We start from the raw sequence: 20,938 nt of genomic DNA on the forward strand, positions 1-20,938 counted from the left end.
TATACATTCTTTACTCATTCATACATATTCATATGTTGTACATATATCTATCGTACATCTATTATTTTCATACCTCCCTTGTCACCACGTGCAATATCCGAAGATCGTTCACGTACCGACAAGCTTTCGTTCACATTCAAGATATACATAATTAACATATAAATCATACATGGCATACACTTACCATTTAAGGTAAGTGTATTAACTATCACATCGAGTATGCACACAGCCCCGAAAATATAACAAGGAAATGGGGCTAGAAACTCACCTTAATGCGGTTACGTTCACCGTTAATAGTTATTTCTTTCTTGAGCTGTGCACGGCTAATTGTATAATAATTACATGTATCAATTAACTATTACTACTCATATCGTATTTCTATATTTATATAATCCACAACAAATAGGGGTTCGGAGGCAGCGCCCCTGGCAGCGGGGTTCTAGGGGCGGCAGCCCCTGGGGTCCAAGGGGTAGAGCCCCTGGCTGGGATTAAGCTGTAATTGGATTTTAATTATTATTAATATTATTATTATTATTTGCTAACTTAAACAGTTCGAGAGTTTCTTTGTAATTAAACCATTCTTCACAATTCCAGGGACTGTTATGTCATTCTATCAAACTTCTAGTTCATTACTTGGTTCTTAACGAATTGGGTTCATAACGAATGACCCATTCGTTACTGTATAACGAATTGACTATTATAACGAACCGGTCCTTGTAACGAATTGGACCTTATAACAAACTCGTCCTTTGACGAATTGAACTTCATAGCGAATGAACCCTCTGTTAACGAATTGAACCTTTCAGTTCGTTATCTCCTTCTAACGAATAGTCATAACGAATTGGGGCTAATTCATTATCTTTTCCGTAGCGAATTTGGATACAAACTAAGGCTAGTTTGTTAAGCTTCCATTAGCGAATAACTTGACGAATTACTCCTAGTTCGTTAACTCCCCGTTAACGAATTAGGGTTAGGTCAGAGAATGTCAGAAACATTCTCTGACATATCATCCTCGTACCCGCCGCCTTTCCGGCGCCGTCGTCACCGGTAAACCGCGGCTTCACCGGAAAACGAGACCTGACCTGTTTTCCACTATTTTCCACCATTTTTCATCCCATTCTATCCATATATGAGCTAGGGCGACCCCTAAGCTCATCTTAGGTTCGGTTTATACCTGATTCCACCCGGATATCGTGACTTTAACAGTTTAACGGTGTCAGCTCGTCTTTTCATAACTAAATCTAACGGTTTGAGTTCATACAGTATCATTCTATCATTATCTTGGATCGGGATCTATTTTCCTCCTTGGTTCGGCTAGAGAAAAGAGAGAAACTAGAGAGAAAGCTTAAGTGTGTGTTTTGGGTGGTGTGTGGAATATGTGTAAATGAATGGATTATTTGGTAATTAAGGTTTATATAATTATGGATCATGGGCTTAAGCCCATGGTCTTTCCTTCTTTCCTTCATAACCCAAGTCCATAACCCATATCCATTTAGCCCAACACTAGCCTGACTCATATAACCCGTATTTTCATTTATTAACCGAAAATAGAAAACGGGATGTTACAAGTCTTCCCTCATTAAAGAGTTTTCGTCCCCGAAACCTAACTATTACTAAAACAAATCTGGATAAAACTTGCGCATCTCTTCCTCGGCTTCCTATGTAGCGTCTGAACCCTTGCGATGCTTCCATATCACTTTTACTAAGGGTATAACCTTGTGACGAAGTTGCTTTTCCTTGCGATCAACTATCTAGATTGGTTGCTCAATGTAGTTCAACTGTGCATCAACCTCAATGTCCATTAATGGCACATGAGAAGTGTCATCAACTAGATATTTTCTCAGATGAGAAACATGGAAGGTTGAATGAATTCCTTCTAACTCTTCGGGCAAATCTAGCTTATAAGCCACTTCACCCACACGATCTATAACTTAAACGGTCCAATGTACCTCGGACTCAACTTTCCCCTCTCTCTAAAACGAATGATCCCTTTCCAAGGCGAGACCTAAGCATCACATTGTCACCAACGTTAAACTCAATCGATCGTCGCCGCTTATCATCATAAGACTTTTGTCTGTTTTGAGCAGCTTTCATTCTTTTTCTTTAATCTGATCGAACTTTGAAGATGTTTCTTGAACCACTTCTAAACTTCCCATCTTTTTCTGACCAATCTCCCCCAACATACGGGAGTTCTATGTGACACCGGACATTTTCAAGTTAACTCCGTTAACTAAACACAGTTAAATCTTGTTGACTATGTTTTTAAACTCAGTTAGTTCTGTTAACACTGTTAATGAACTCTTATACATGTAGTGTCATGTATGCGTACATTTAAGTTAATGTGTCATTGGTGACTTAAACAAGAATAAGTGACTAGTTATTGATATCTAGAATAATAAACTTGTCACACATGATAGGTTACTTGTATTATATATGATAGATATAATTGTGTTACATGTTTAATAGGTTACATGATTAGTTGTTGTATAATTAAAATAATACAACATATGATATATTGCATGACAATTAGGTAAATGAACTATTAAACATTTGGTTAAAAGATTACTTAGAAAATACTTTTTTTTAAATTGTAACATGTCACAAATTAAATAAAATAAAGTTTAATAAGATTGATGATGACTTAATGAGGATTAAATAACAATGATGATTAAAACTTTTCTTTTCTCTCCTTGGCCGTCCAATTCACACACACATACACACATTTTATTTTCTCAAAATCTCTCTCAAAAATCATAAACAATTTGGTGAATTTGGAAGAAAGAATATTGGATTTTTGAATCAAGCAATATGTAAGTATAGTTTAGTACATATTCTTGTGTATATTTTGATTTTTGATTCATGAAAACCTAGTACCAAAATAATCGAATTTGTGAAAAAGAACTAAGAATAATCAATGTTGATTGTTAAAAGGAATTTTGTGTCTTATTATAAAAGAAAGGATGGAAACCTTTTTGTAACTAAATATTATTTTATAAATCAGTAAAATAATGAGAGACATGAAATTTGATTGTATAAAAATGTTCCTTGATGGTTTAAGATCATAAGGATGTAGAAATCATGATTTTTGTGATTTGTGATTTGAATCTGCTTGTTGAAAGATTCTGTGTCTTAGATTGTATGTTGAATAACTTGATGATAAGTTTTTGTTTCTCTTTGCTTTTTGATTCTATGATTAATCACATTGAATCTAGTTTCCAAAAGGTCAAGAATCGTAATTTTTGGACTTGGTTTGACTAGTTTTTATTAATTTACACAATTGGGGTGCAATCCTGATTGAATGATAGATTTTCTGAGCTGTGTTATAAATTGCATAATTTGATATTAAAAATAGATATGGGTATGATTCCACTTCTGGAATGTTATAAATTGAAGTAGGAATCTAATCCAATTGGTATTGCATCAATTGGACAAATATATAACATTACACATTCATTTACACCCTCATTAAGTCATCGTCAATCTTATTAAACTTTATTTTATTTAATTTGTGACATGTTACAATTTAAAAAAAAATGTATTTTCTAAGTAATCTTTTAACCTAAGGTTTAATAGTTCCTTTACCTAATTGTCATGCAATATATCATACGTTGTATTATTTTAATTATACAACAACTAATCATGTAACCTATTAAACATGTAACACAATTATATCTATCATATATAATACAAGTAACCTATCATGTGTGACAAGTTTATTATTCTAGATATCAATAACTAGTCACTTATTCTTGTTTAAGTCACCAACGACACATTAACTAATGTACGCATACATGACAATACATGTATAAGAGTTCATTAACAGTGTTAACAGAACTAACTGAGTTTACAAACATAGTCAACAAGATTTAACTGTGTTTAGTTAACGGAGTTAACTTGAAACTTCCGGGTGTCACATCATCCCCTTGTTGAATGAATTTTCGTCCCGAAAATTGATATGCTACTAAGTACACCAGTCGACTTTCATCTATTTGTTTGGTCTTAGTAAATTCAGTAGACTTCTTGTCTATATGTTTGTTCACTGTACATTCAGTACGTCAGTAGACTTTCAGTCTATATGTTTGGTCACTGTACATTCAGTACGTCAGTAGACTTTCAGTCTATATGTTTGTGCCACTAATATTTGGGCAGTGTTACTCATATTTAAGCAAAATTTTCCATTTGTCACATCAGACTCCCTTGATGCCTAGGATGCTGGATTTCACCACTCCGGGATCCATGGCTTAACATGCACAAGGATCATCTATCCTTCAACTAGGATCTGTGGCTCCATTTTCTCAAGGATCCTCCATCTTCCAACCAGGATTCTCCATCCTTCAACAAGGATCAACTATCCTTCAACCAGTATCCGTGGCTCCATATGCTCAAGGATCCTCCATCCTCCAACCAGGATCCCTCATCCTTCAACAAGGATCATCTATCCTTCAACCAGGATCTGTGGCTCCATACGCTCAATAATCCTCCATCCTTCCACAAGGATTCTCTATCCTTCAATCAGGATCTAAGTCCTCATATGCTCAAGGATCCTCGATCTTCCAACCAAGATCCTCCAACCTTCAACAAGGATCCTTAGGAATGTTACATCAAGGATCCTCCAACTATCAGCCTCAAGGATTCTTCATGCAGAGTCAAGGATCCTCAGGAGTTCAACATCAAAGGTAATCGGAGGTTCATGAGGGACATTTTATCCCTATTGATGTGCTAAAAGTAGTCAAATAAAAACACGCCAATCTAGACACTAAGTAATAAATTCTAGACTCTTAAACTTAATTAAAACTACTAACCGACAAATGAACCGATCGACTCTAGTAAAGCTAAGTAAGTCCGGATATCGAACCCACGAGACTATTTAAATTACGTAAATTAACTAACTTGACTCAACTGACCGGCATGACTATTTAATTATTGTTATTAAAGGGGGAGTTCTAAATTGATTAATTTTAAACTAATAAAATAAACTAATTAAGAAAAGACAATTAATGAAACACAGAACAATTAAATTTAACTGACTCAGATGATGATGAAAAACCACCTAGGCTGGAATCCCCAAAATTTAAGTTATCAAATAGTTGGAAAATAATAGTTATGGACTAAGATCGTAAAATAGGCACCTAAAAGAAAACTCGAATATGACCCCTGAACCTTCTCAAGAAGACACCTGTGGGTTTCTAATATGTAAGGCCCCGATCCTGGTGCCCTACTTTGGCGTTGAATTTACCCATAAACACAGTTCTAAATATCAGAGTTAATTAAAACTTTCGCGGAAATAATAATTAAAGTCAACCATTCATTACAAAACATTCGAAACTTGTCATTAAAAACATAACATAAGATAGCTTATTAAAAACATCATGACAATTCCTTCTTCAGATGCCAGCCTCTTTAGATCCTTCCATATGTCTCCCTTAAACTAACTGCTTCAATCTATTTACCTGCGTGCATACTAAAAGTCAGTTACGCTGAGTGAGTTCTAGTTAATCAGGTAACATACAATACATACACTTACTTTCATCTACACATCCGAAGATACATATTATATACTTTACCCTTTTACCTTTCTTCCACACACACATTTACTCATACATACATTCTTTCATACTTTCATACTATATGCATAACTATCTTTACCATCTCTGATATTATTAAGGACTGTCCCTTCTATCTTAGATATTTATAGGGTCTGGTCCCTTCTGTCTCAGATATTATTAGGGTCTGGTCCCTTCTATTTCAGATATTAGTAGGGTCTGGTACCTTCTTTCCTTACAACCATACATACACTTCTTTACACATACATTTTATTATATACTTTCATACATACTCTTAATCATTCATGCATCTTATATAAAACTCACCTTTCCTGGCGATACGTGCAATATCCGAAGATCGTTCACGTACCGACAAATATTCATTTATAACCTCAATCACTATCACATAAATCATATAAGGAATACACTTACCACTTAGGGTAAGTGTAATAACTAATCACATCGAGTATGCACACATCCCGAAAACATAACAAGGAAATGGGGCTACAAACTCACCTGGGTCCGATTCCTTTCAGTGTTAATTGTTACTCCTTTCCTTAACTGGGCGCGGCTAATTGTATAACAATTACATGTATCAATTAACTAGCCGTATATCATATTTCTAGGTTATGGCAACCCCTAGCTATGGGGGTCCGGGGGGCATCGCCCCTGGCAACAAGGTTCTAGGGGCGGCAGCCCCTAGTGGGGTCCAAGGGGCAGAGCCCCTGGCTGAGGTTAAGCTGCCATGTCAGCTTGGAAAAATTTTATTTTCATTAATAAGTCTTTACTAAAACCTCATCAAAAACTGGAGGTCAATTATTTAATCCATTCAAATCTTCATTTAAACGTTCTCTTTCATTATTAATTATTTACTTATTCTTATCTTAACCATCATATCTCCGTATCTATCGTTTACATATGTATGCGCTGTTTATCTTTTGGTGACAATATGAGAAACGAAAGATTAAGGGCGATAAAACCCGTAGTCTTCGATCTTGAACGTAAATCTCTTCACGGGGTGATTCCTTACCTTCAAAACCTCCAAGAATCACGAATATATGCTCCAAGACACTCCAAATCCGTCTGGTGGTTGTAGGGTCTTGTTCAGGTTAAGATTATGGGTGTTTATATACTGAAACAGGGCCCAAAACCTGACAAAAACGTTGAAACTTTCTGAAATCTGATGCTGGCCGCGCCCCGCGACCAGATATGCCCCCTGGCCGCGTGGTGCAGCATGCTCAATAGGGGGGGGGGGTGGGGTCTGACCGGCCAGTTCTCCTTCCGGTTCATTTCCCAATGCGTTCAGGCTTCTCGTTTAGGCTTATTTTGACTCGTTTTTTTGCCCTTTTTAACTACGATCAATTTTCAGAACCTACAAAATACAAATATGTTAATAGTATACAAATCTTAAATAAAAATGAACAAAAACTAATAAAATATTATATAATATATACAAGGGAAATATATATATTTTTCATTATATCAAATATCCCCACACTTACTCTTTTTTCGTCCCTGAAAAAGTCTAATGCAATGGAATCAGAATAAATATATAGTCTTAAAAACATATAGATTAATTTAAAGTTAAGAAAAACGCAAAAAACGCGATCACCGATATTGTTGTCCACTTAAACCCATGCCTTGATCTTTATCGGGACAAATAAGATCCAATCATTTATATTACTCAGTGGTTTACACAATTAAGACCCATTTATTTTTAGCTTTTACCGGACCAGACCACCCCAACTTGACTTAAATCTCAAAATTAGCAGATTTAAAACTTGCGTTGCTCTCCTTTTTTCTTTTTAATGAATAGTTAAGACCATCAAAGGTATTGTTTATCCACCTAAGCTTAGCATCAAAGTCTGCCAAAGCAGCCATTGGATATTATTAAGGTATAATTAATTAATTAGCTAGTGTTTCCCACAACATGACTTACCCCCGTTATAAAGCAATACCCCAACCCATCACCATAGGTGAGTATGCACGAATTCATCTGTAGGGTTTACATGTGGTGCGTCCCTTGTGGTCCGTTTCTTAATGGTAATGAGACGCGATCAAGGGGACCTCACATGGCTAACAACTGGATGATCAAGTCAGTAGTGTTTTTGTATTTTACTACGTAGTGATCAAATTTAATGAATCGTGTGACAGATAACTGCGGGTTATCTCTTTTTTAGCCTTTTAATATTCACAACCCCACGTAGAAATTGTGAATATCCATATGATAAACCGCATACAGAACCAGTCTCCGGACCCGAGGCATCCCATCAATACAAGATTTAAGGTTATAAAACCATACGCCCATGAAATGTAAAACACTAAAGCTAGATAATTTAAGATTTATGTCACCGGGTACTAGAATACTCTAACGTTAAACTTAACCAAGCAGCATATGATAACGTACTCAGATTTTTAAAATTCATCATCTTTATAACACTCATACCAAATATTGAGGCTTGAGTATGGCCCGACCTTTCATTACTTATTTTTCACGAACAAAACGCTTTACCCACTAGAGATTTTCGTTACCCATTTATCAAATTGCCCTTTCATTCTCAAGGCTGAGCCCACGGACACATCCCAAGTTAAGTGCGTTTTATTTTATATTATCTCATATTATTAGTAGTTTGAAAAACCAATTTCCGATAATTATCATCATTTTCCATTTAAGTGCAAAAAAAACTATATTCAAGGGACATTTTTCAAAACTATTTTTTTTATTTTTATTTTTTTAAAGTTAAATTTAAACTAAGACTCAAATATCATATCCCCACACTTCAATTTTGCATTGTACTCAATGCAAGGATAATGACGACTTAAAAATAAAAATAAAATTAAATTAAAGTCAGACTACAAAAAAAACTAAAAACCTAAAGTCAAAAATAAAATGAAAAGTAAATAAGCTAGATAATGGAAAAGACTTAGCTGGTAATATGCACATGAAACACGATGCCAAAGTCTTCTTCCATAAATGCCCTCCAACTATGAACGTGCACAGCAAATAGTACCTCCTTCTCTCACACACGAATATAAGCGGCAAAAATTCAACAATATCTAAAAATATATCTTATCAAGCTGATAGATATTATGCAGTCAAAGTATTTCACCAACCCACAAATATATAAAACAAAACATGAATAATTAGTAGCATATAATTAATATAAAGTATACGGCTCAACTGCTCGGCTGCTCCATCCCCACACTTGTCATTTTCATTAAACTCTTCCTTGGGGATCATCTCTCTAGCTCACTCAATTTTCTTCAAACCTTGCAAAACTTAAAAACACAAAAAACAAAGAAGAAATACAAAAAACTACGTTAGCGACTCGATGACTTGTACAAAACTCGTGAAACCTCCCCACACTTGAACTTAATCAGGAGGTTTCTCTTTGACCTGGACCCTATCCAACCCTTTTAATTCCACCTGGTACTTGTTAAACATTAAAATTTTATCGGTGGAAATGAAAAATATTTTAAAAATCCATAACGGGTCAGACCACCAAAATTTAAACTTACCAGGCATGAACCGTGTGACACTCGTCAGTTTCAGGTTAACTCCGTTAATCCAAACTCCGTCAATTCAAACTTAAGATCACTTGATCTATAACGCACACCTCATTACATTTAAACTAGGGTTTTAAATGACGCTTGACAATTACTACATGTGTAGTCTTTCGGGATTGCACCGAAAGACAAACGAGTTGACGCAAATCATTGGTGAATAAACGAAAAACATCCAAACAATAATTATGTGATAATTATGTGTTAGGCTTATGTGCTATTTGATAATATCATTTAAAACACTAACTCAAGATGCAAACAAGTTACTTATGCTAGAAAAGTAATAACTAGAAGTTGAGGGGCCTTGATGTAACATATTATTATTAATAATATTAAAAACCCTAACTCTCTCTTCCTCTCTCTAATCCCGATTGGCCCCCCTCCCTTCTCCCTCTCTTGGCTGCCGAAAACAAACACACACATACACACAAGATTTTTCAAGTTTGGTTGAAGATTAAGGTGCTAGGAAGGTATAAACAACTATCCTATGTATTATACATGTTTAATTTTGATCTTGAATGGGTTAATCTAAAACCCTAGGTCACGAAAATTATGAGTAGGATGAACTAGGGTTGATTATATATTTGATTATGCTTTGGTTATTGATTTAGATGATCATATGTGATTTTGAACGGTGAAAGATTGTTAAATCATTGATTGTTTGTAAACCCTAGAGGGTTACTACTGATTTTGATGAATAATTATGTTTATTACATGTTTGGAGATATGTCGTATGCTTAGGATGAATGTTAGACAATTGTTTGTGCTTGCTGAGTTTTGACAGCAGAGATTGTTAAACTTTAACGACATGTAACTTGTTAAATATAAAAGAAAACTGAGCTATTTATGAGTCTAAAAGGTAGTACTCTGAGTCTAGTTTCCAGAAAACCCAACCACGCCTAATTTGGAGGTGTTTTGGTTGCTCAAACGATTTAAATGTGATTAAAGGTCAAAACTGGTACTGGACAGATTGTAAGTTATATTTAGACAACTTTAACTAAATGTTAATTTGGAAATTGGTCGAGGTTGTTAACACTACAGGGTACTATGTTGAGTCTAGTTTCTATAAAGTCTAAGTTTGTAATTTTTGGACGAGTAAAGGTAAACTTTTATTATTTAACAATACTGAAGTGCAAACCTGAATTGTGAGACCTGCTGTTAGGTTGTTTTGTAATTATCGTATCTCATGGACTACAAGACCAAATGGGTTGGTTCCACTTCTGGAAGCTAACTTGTTGAGTTAAGAACCTAACCCAATTGGTCTTGCATTAGTTGGATTTTTCATTTAACGGGAATAACAAATAACATTCTGTTGCGCATGATTTTGACTGCTGTGAGTTGCTGTAATGTTTTCATCATTGTGAGAAATCTATGAGGAATAAAAATACAATAAAATATGTTCTAGAAACCTAATTCATGTATGCTTTTGTGAAGATTTTTTGTGAATTAATTGAGATGCTATGATCTGTTGAATAGAGTAATCTTTCAAGTAGAATTCTGTCTTGATGAATCTAGCTGCTGAACTTTGTGAAAATACATGAAACGTGCTAAGTACTAGATAATTGTTATGTTTTGACCAAATTGCCCTTGCGGGGAATAATTGCTACTAATGTACAATATTAATACATGATATGTAAGTAGTTGTTCACACATGTAACGTATCACGAATGTGTTTGTTGAGACACACACAATTCACAAACGAAACACGAAACGAATTTTATGCATAGGTATTATGTGCCGAGCCTAGAGACTCGATAATAGTTCCAACACTTAGAAAATCTCATTTGTTGTTTTAGAACGCTAGTGAGGATTTTTCTGTGACGCGCATCCTTTGGTTTACTCGTTTTTGGAATTCTTCGCAAACAGTGAGTTTCACGTTTCCCCTTTTTAACTCTTTTAAACGCTTTTCACTTGGAGGAGAATACATACTCCGAAACGCTTTTAGATTTTGTTATTAGATTATATATCACTTGTAAAGGCTAAGTGGCAAACGAAACAACTGAAGTCCTTCACACATCTAACCGTTTAGTATTGGATAATAGCGAGTCACTGTTGAGTAGTACTACTGGGTTTGACAAACCCCACCCAACGCTAAGCTCGACTGGAGGTCGAGTGGGTGTAATTTTGGCTAACACATTACCATGGTCGGGATAGACCTGGTGGCAAGGCACATGATAAACAGTCAGCTTCGGTGTCGAACACTTAGTAATACTTGCTTTATAGGCTAGCTACCTATAGATATATAACTGATTTAACACTATATGGTAACGCAAAACGCTAAACGCAAAACGCTAAACGCAAACGTAAACGCAAACGCTTTATTGTATATACACTTGTGAACTCACCAACCCCGTGTTGACACTTTTAGTATGTTATTCTCAGGTAGCCGAGGCGGGTGCGCGGTATAGGATCATCATTACTTTGAACGTTACTGTTTATGCAAACTTGTTTTAAGCTATTATTATTGGGTTTTTAAGTCGTCCCGCGTGACGCAACTTTTGGTTAAAGGTTTTACGCTTCCGCATTTGTTTACACTTAAATGTTTTCGTGGATTGAAAACTTCATTTATGGTTTGATTATAACTAATGATTCTGATCCTGTTAGTTCACACCCTCTGACGATAAAACTCCGTTAGTGGATTTGAGGGTGTGACAAACCGAATGCATGACATGTATCGAGAAGACTGGTCGTTCTTGAACTTCAATGGCTTCTTCTGTCCTGTAGACCATCCTTTGACTTGAAAATAGTTCCGATTCGCAAATACTTTTTTCTTCGCCTTCTCCAGTGGTTTTGATTTTGGAGCGACATTTATTATAGGTACCATGGGCCAGCTATTGTGTTCTTCCACTACAACCACTTCCATATCTTCTAGTAGGGCTTCAAAAAAGGCAAAGTCACCCTCGAATCGAATTCACCTAATTCATCATACTCAGGCAAACCTTCTAACACCAAATCCAAAACCTCATCCTCCTCACATAAATTATGCTCAACCTTTTCCTCAACATAAAACATAAACTCAAGTGAATCCCCCAATCCACGTCACCCTTTATCTATTCTTTCTTCACTAACGACCTCTGATAAGCAGCCAATCTTCATTTATTTCATCATCAGAGTCACTCCAGTAATCAATAAAAGTAACATGTGAATCGGAGGTGGAACTTCAACATCCGTTTTTGTCTCCGTTACTTGAGTGATCTCCTCATCTAACTTGTCTTCCCAAGAGGGAATACACTCCTATATTTGATTTTGCAACCTAACATCCTCAAACTCGATCATTGGCTCATTAAATTGTATTTTACTCATTAAGCCTAGCCGAAAATCCTCTGCAATATCTGAAGTGAATTTGTATCACAACTATGGATGACACGTAAAAAATCATGTAATATCTCTTCTGGATGTGGTATGTAATCCATCATTGTGCCAGATGAGTCTTTACAACCGAGAATATTCCACATTTTATCAAACACCATGCAAAATCTTGGCTCGTAGTAACACTCCATGACGATCACAATAAAGATAAACTTAAACAGAAAAGGATCACATTCACCAAATAGTAGTAATAAAAATATATTAAAGAAATATAAACTAATTTAAAGCAATTTGACTAAACTATATTAACCTAACTCCGACGACTTAAAACAGACTAAAAAAAACAAAAAGAAAAATAAAATAAAAACTACTTATACTCCTATGACTCAAAAACAAAAACTAAACAAATAGCATGTATGTAGCAAGTAAGTCTAATTAAAGCTAATGAACGCAATCGCCAAGAGTCCCCGAAAACGACGCCAAAAACTTGATGTGCTAAAATTAGTCAAATAAAAGCACGCAAATCTAGACACTAAGTAATAGATTCTAGACTCTTAAACTTAACTAAAACTACTACCGGCAAGTGAACCGATCGACTCTAGTAAAGCTAAGTAAGTTCGGATACCACGATACTCTTACGTAAATTAACTAACTAGCCTCAACTGATCGACATGACTATTTATTTATTATTATTAAAAGAGGAGTTCTACATTGATTATTTTTAACTAATTAAGAAAAGATAATTAATGAAACATAAGACAATTAAATTTGACTGACTCAGATGATGATGAAAAACCACCTAGGCTAAAATCCCCAAAGTTTCAATTAATTATGGAACTAGAATCGTAAAATAGACAGCTAAAAGAAAACCCGAACATCCCCTGACCCTTTTCAAGAAGACACCTATGAGTTTCTAATAAGTTTTAAGACACACTAAGTTTTATAAATTAAACTCCCTTACGATTATCTAATTAATTATGATAGAGTACCTTTATAGTGAAATCCTACCTTATAGCACGGAAATCAAAGGTAATTTAATAAACTTACTTGACTCGCTAGACAATATTAATTAATCAAACCTAGACGGACCCCTTACGAAGAACTAAATCTAGCAATCTTAATCAACAAAGATCTAACAATAACCTATCACATTACAGCTTTCTAGGTTAGCAGCACACATTTATTCGTTCGACTAATAATATTATTCCTATGATCTTATTCGAATTCAATCATAAACTAGTCAAAAACACACATTAGATGACCTAACAAAATCATATCATATGAAACAATCACCAAGGATAATGTAGAATAATAAAACTAGATCAAGAAAAACCAAGTGCACATACGCATCAATCAAATAAAGTCAAATAGTTTAATGAATCATAAAACCATAACGGAGAAGAAATAATCCAACTAAAATCAAAACATCAACGATGGTTCATCATAAGCCTAGACAGTCTATAAAGTTTAGCCTAACATCTTAAAATCAAACAAGATAATAATATAAGTAATCATGGTGAAAATATGAGAATCGAAAGATTAAGGACGATAAAACTCGCAGTCTTCGATCTTGAACGTAAAGCTCTTCACTAGGTGATTCCTTGCCTTCAAAACATCCAAGAATCGCGAATATATGCTCCAAGAAACTCCAAATTCATCTGGTGTGTTGGGATGAGAAAAGTGCTAAGTGAAGATTGGAATCTTCTCAACCTCTCTGAAATTTGCAAAGTATGGACTACGAGCACACTTAGGCCTCCGAGCAAGCTTTCACTTATCCTAGCAAGGTATTTTGCCTATCGGGCATGGTTATCTTCTTGAAGTCTTCTTAAGTATCAATCCGAGCAAGGTTTAATTTGTCTAGCAAGGTTGTTCTTCAAGTCGAGCAAGGTTTGCTTCCTAGAAAACCATTGACTAAACCAAGCTAATGAAGCCAAGTATTTTGGAATATCTAGCAAGGTTTGATTAATAAACAGTGGCCCCAGCAAGCATGTAGAAAGTTGATCAAGAATTATATGAAGGACTTTCTCTAGCAAGGTTCAACTTCTAGCAAGCTACAGTGCTATCAACACAAGTCAAACAGTGTTACCAACACACTTCAGTTTGTTCCATAAGTTATCTATTAACAAATAGTTGAAGGGATTCCTGAAGAACAAGTTTGCTCGTATGATCATATCGAGCAAAGTTTTTTATGGTCAAGAAGATTGAATTTTGCTAGGAGAATATTTTCTAAGGAAAATATTCTAAGTAAAGTCTACCCGGAAAACTGTTTCCCAGCACACTTTGGTTACCAGGTCTGCTCGAAGAAGACAAAAGCTACAAAGCTTACCCAAAGACCTGCTTTACACTTAGAATCTTTTTGTAATATGTTTTTATGATTATGTATCAAATATTAGGGTTTCTAGAAGGACGGACAACTGTCAGGTGGCAAGCCTATAAATAGAATAATTTAGGGCACGCCTCAAAGACCTTTGACAGACTTTTCAGACAACCTGAATTATTCCTTAAAAATAATTATGACGGCGGTCCTAAGAATCGTACGGATTAAACATTCCTTACTGAAACCCTAATTGATTTGCATTTGTATGATCTTTCTATTAATGAAAATCTTTTGAGTTATAGTCTGTGTTTGTTACATTTATGTCTAATAAGCAACAATTAATGTGTTATTGATTCCGCCTTTAACATATTAGTGTTCTTACCTTAAATAGTAGGTCGTCAACCCTCTTGTCGACACTTAACTGTGTGGGTTGCAACATTAATTGTGAGTGATATATCCTATTAATTGGGACCGACAAGTGGTATCAGAGCTATTGCTGCTATTTAGGTCAAGAACGATTGCAGATATGAAGAAGAAGAATGACGTATGCAGAACACTGTTTCATTGAAATATGACGCCAGCCACTCCGTTCTCTATTTCCTTCCAGATCTACTATATTTGGGTGTTTTCTTTCTCTTATTTGAATTAAATTTTTAATTTTTACTCCAGATCTTGCCCTAATCTGACCAGATACATCAGATCTGAAGATTTTTGTTGAGTCAAAGATTTGACCTAAGTGAGATATATGGAAGATTGGAATCTTCTCAACCTCCTCAGAATTTGCTAAGTATGGATCCGGGCACACCTTAGACTTCCGAGCAAGCTTTTACTTAGCCGGGCATGATATTTTGTCTATCGGGCAAGGTTATCTTTAAGAAGTCTTCTTTCGTGGATATCCGAGCAAGGTTTGCAAATTAGTGTATTACCGGGCAAGGTTCACTAGTTTATGCAAATCCGGGCAAGGTTCACTTTATCAAGCAATTCTGTTCTTCAGAGCCAAGTAAAGTTCACTCCCGAGTAAGCTTTTGGCTAACCAAGCTCTTGAAGCCAAGTGATTGGAAGACCGGGCAAGGTATTCATTAATAATTGTGGTCCAAGTAGGCTTGATGTTCTAATGGAATATCTCTATGTAACATCGGGCAAGGTTCAACTCAAGCAAGTAACAATGCTACCGAGCACACTTTGCTAATAAGCTATTCTCTAGCAAAGAGTTGAAAGGGACCATTGAAGAACAAGGTTGCTCGTATGGGTTTGTCGGACAAAGTCTGGCAAAGTCAAGAAGATTGAAGTCTACCCGGTGAGCATTTTACTTGGTAAAATACTCTTCAAGTAAAGTCTACCCGGAAACTAATCCCGGGCACACTTCTATGTTACCAAGTGCTGAAAGATGGCAGAGCACACAGCCTACTCGGAAAATGAATATTGTTGCAAAGCTTACCCGAAAGACTTGTTTTTCACTTAGAATAATTCTGAATATGTAATTTGAATATGTTTTAGCATTTAGGGTTTCTAGAAGGAATGACAGTTGTAAAGGAGGTGTCAGGCCTATAAAAGAAATAATTTAGGGCACGCCTCCTAAGGCAGACAGACTCATTAATTCAGAGAGAATATTTGAGTGTGACGGCTGTCTTAGAATAGTACGGATATAACTTTCCTATCAAGAAACCCTAAATCGATTATCCTTTTGTATGATGAACTTTGTATAAATGGAAATATTTTGAGTGAATCTTGTGTGTGTTAGTTACCTTTGATTATTGATAGCAACTACCCTGTTTATTATTGATTTCGCCTTTAATAAACAGTAATCTTTCTAAATATAGCAACCTGTCATTAACTCCCTTGTCGACACATTTATTTGTGTGAGTTATGACATGATTTGAGTAAGATCCATCTGAAATCGGGGATCTAACAAGTGGTATCAGAGCTTGTTGCTGCTATTTTTGAAAGATTCTTGTTGTTGATTGAGGATTTGGAGAAAGATGACGTAAGCAGACCACTGTTCCATTGAAAAGTGACGTCAGCAGCTCTATTCTTCATTTTTCTTCCAGATCTACAATCTTTTGGTGTCTTCTCTTCCTTATTTTACTTAAAGCTTTAATGTTTATATATAAATCTTGTTCTAATCGCATCAGGCACATAAGATCTGAACAACCGGCTTTCAGATCTGATTATTTTTGAACTCTGTTTTTACAAAGAAACTATTTTTGATTTCTTAAAATGTCTGGTTACGAAGAACAAGAAGTGTCTACTAACAAGATTCCTAGACTGTATGGACAGGGAAATTTCACAAAATGGAAGGTCTTGTTTGAAGCAGCCGTTTGCTATAATAATTTTGATATGTGGAACTCAATCAGGAATGGTCCACAAGGTATTGTTGAGGAAGGTGCAAATCCAGCTGCAACTACTGCTGTGAGAGAAAGAATGAGAAAAGTAGATGACAAGGCTTTAGCAATGTTAAAGTTAGGTTTGTCTTGGGAGATACTTACCAAGGTTGCATATCATGCCACTGCCAAGGAAATGTATGATGCTATACTTGAAATGTTTGAGAGAAACATTGAGCTCAAAAACATCAAGAAGCAGAGACTGAAACAACAGTTAGAGAGGTTTAAGTATAAAGATGGAGAAAGGTTGAAGTCCATTCTTGAAAGGTTCTTAGCAATAGTGAATGATCTTAGAACCACAGATTATGTCATGAATGACTTTGACCTGAATACCAAGTTGCTTAACTCAATGCCAAAGGAATGGTACACTGCTTGCAAATTCATCCTTCAGAAGCACAACTTCAATGACTTGAAATTGGATGATGTAGTGTGCTTCCTTCAAGCTGCAGAGATTGAGGTGATAGAGAATGAGATGATTAAGGAGGAAAGACCTTGCTTCAATGTTTCAAATGCATTGATTGCACCCATGGGAAATTTGACTACCAAGAATCAACAACAAATTCCCATTATTGAAGAACCAGTTAAGCTTAATGCTGATACTCCAAAATCTTTTGTTGGAGGTAGCACAAGTAATCTTAGAAACCAACAAAGGTTTAATGTGCAACTGATTTATGACACTGATTCTGCCTTAATGGCAAGTGGGAATGTACCTCATACTAGTGGTGGATATGTTCAAGGCAGTGAAACACAGGCCTTGCTTTCAATGTTTACAGAGTCATATAATGCATTTGTTGCAAAGAATTTAATTCACACAAGTGTGGTACAAGATGATCTTGAGCAGATAGATGCTGATGACTTGGAGGACATGTATTTGAAGTGGCAAACAGCCATGTTGGCTCTTAGAATCAAGAGGCTTTACAACAGGACTGGTAGGTCACTCCTATCAGGGCCAAATGAAAGAATTGGTTTTGATAAGTCAAAAGCCATTTGCTATAATTGTCAACAGCCTGGTCATTTTGTAAGAGAATGTAACATGCCAAGAAACTTTCAAATAAACCAGTTTCAAAACCAACCAAGAAATCAGCAACCTCAATATCAACAGAATCAGCAGAGAACCAACAACAACATCTTCAACAACAACTTTAACAACAATCCCAACAACAACTATAATCCCAACTTCAACAACTTCCAACCTCAAATGAACAATCATAATCAAGGAGTGCCTCAGAATCAAGGTTTTCAAAGAAACAACAACCAAAACCTTCAAACTGTTCCAAACAACACTGTTCCAGCCAACCAAAATCAGATCAGAAATCAAGGAAATGTTGCTGTAACTACACAGCATGAGGGTAACTTTGATTGGAGCAATCATGAAGAAGACATTACAGATGATATCAAGAAAGCAAATGTGGCATTCATGGCCATAATTGAGAAAGAAACTGGATCATCATCTCAGGTACACTCTGCTCCTACTATTGATTTAAATGAAGTTATCAATGATTTAAAAATGAAAGTAGGCAAGCTGGAAAGTGAGTGTTTTAAGAAACAAAGTATTATCAATGCATATGAGGCAAGTGAACTGATAAGTGAAGAAAGAATGAAAAGTTTGGAAGAAGATTGTGTAAACAGTTATAGAGCTCAGAAAAGGTTCACAACTGAAATAGAAAAGTTGAAAAAAATGATTATAGAAGAGAAGGTGCAGAACACAAAACTGCAAGTTGACAATGAATTCTTGAAGAACTTGGTCTCCACTGGAAACATCTGTGGAATTCTAAACCAAGTAAAGGAAGAAGACAAGTACAAAGCAGTACCACCACTATTCAACAACAACTTTATGCCAAAATTTGATAAAGAGAAAAGAAATGCATATCTACAACAAATCAAAGACGTATTTCAAGACAAAGAAGAAGTTGTGGATTTGTATAAAAATGTTGTGGTGAATGAAGAAGGAGAATTTGTAGTGAAGAAAGATGTGAAAGAAGAAAAGTCAATTGGAGTTCATGTCTCTGAAGATGACTTTGATTCAATTGATTTGAATCAAGATGACTTGAGTGATTTGAGTGATCAAATCACTGATGAGGAAATCAAAGCTGCTGAAAGAGTAAGAAAATACAAGAAACCAGAATCCATTGACAAACTTCCAATGTATCCACCTGTCACACCAAGAATGAAGAAACAGAATGAAAGAATGAAGAGAGAGCATGTGTCATTTGACATATGTGAAAAGAATAAGGTAACTTACAATGTTATAAGGCCTCCAAGCAAAGAATTATTGGAAAAGATAAAGCAGAACAACAAGAAAAGGGTGAAAGAAAATGTGGATGTTGAAAATTTTATCCCAATTTACCCTATCTTCTCAAATCATGAGGTGCTTGTACGGCCCCGTCACCGGTGCCTTACGTTGGACGTTGGATTTACTCATAAACATAGTTCTATTCATCAGAGTTAAATAAAACATACGCGGAATATTAAAACTTTCATAAAACATTACTTAAATCCATAGCTTGTTTTAAAACAAGTTCTTGTCTTTCAAAATAAATGAAACATTTAACATAAACGTCTTGAGTCATCCGATGGCAGTCTCTTATTCAATGCCACGTGTTCCCCTCAAGCTAGCTGCCTCATCCTACTCACCTGCGTGCATACTAAAAGTCAGCTACGCTGAGTGAGTTCTAGTTAATCATACAACATACAATCGGTTCACATACTTGCACACATGCCCGAAGGGGTGTACATTATTCATACTTACTTTTTATACATAACTATCCATTCTATTTAAAGAGCCTTCTGCCCTAGAACCTCACAGATATTATAAGGGTCTGGTCCCTACATCATATATATTATTAGGGTCTGGTCCCTACCATCACAGATATTATTAGGGTCTGGTCCCTCTTCGTTACCATACAACCATACCTTTCCTTCTTTTGTTAACTTTATCGCATTCATACATATAAGCATATACATTATACTTACCTTATACATAACACTACAACCTGACAGTACGTGCAATATCCGAAGATCGTTCACGTACTAACAAGTAATCATTCATACATTTCACATCATTCACATAAGGCATACACTTATCACTTAGGATAAGTGTATTAACAAACATATCGAGTATGCACACAGCCCCGAAAACATAACACAGAAGTAGGGCTAGAAACTCACCTGAAGTCGGTTACGTTCACCGTTGATAGCTATTCCTTTCTTCAGTTGGGCACGGCTAACTGTATAATAATTACATGCATCAATTAACTATTACTACTCATCTCACGTTTCTAGTCTAATCATCACCCTCAACGAACGGGGGTCCGGGGGCAGCGCCCCTGGCAGCGGGGTTCTAGGGGCGGCAGCCCCTAGCGGGGTCCAAGGGGCAGAGCCCCTGGCTGGGGTTGTCTTAACACATTTTCCGTTAGGATTCTAAATTATTTTCTAACCTGGGCTTATTTAATTCAGGTCCAAATATCCATCATCTGGCCTAATTTGGGTTCAGGCCCAAGGCCCAACAGAAACGGGGTGGCCGAGAACTCAAGAAAGAGAACCATTATGTTGACCGAGAACCCATCCCTTTGACCGAAAACACATTTTGGCCGAAAACTCGTTTTGGTCGAAAATCCAGTTTGGCCGAAAACTCATCTTGGCTGAAAACTCAATGCAACCGAAATCTCGGGTTGGCCGAGAACTCCATAAGGTGGCCGAGAACCCCCAGGTTAGGTGTGTTCAGCTCACCTTTCTATCTTAATCATTTTTACCCATCTCTGTTACTGTTTTATGGTTTAAAACCAGAACTTTAATTACCTCTTCTATTCATACTAACCGTTTTA

This window comes from Bidens hawaiensis, unplaced genomic scaffold (assembly GCF_021521415.1).
Source record: "Bidens hawaiensis isolate Kalapana, Puna unplaced genomic scaffold, B.hawaiensis_p1.1 tig00017264_1, whole genome shotgun sequence".
Taxonomy (NCBI): domain Eukaryota; kingdom Viridiplantae; phylum Streptophyta; class Magnoliopsida; order Asterales; family Asteraceae; genus Bidens; species Bidens hawaiensis.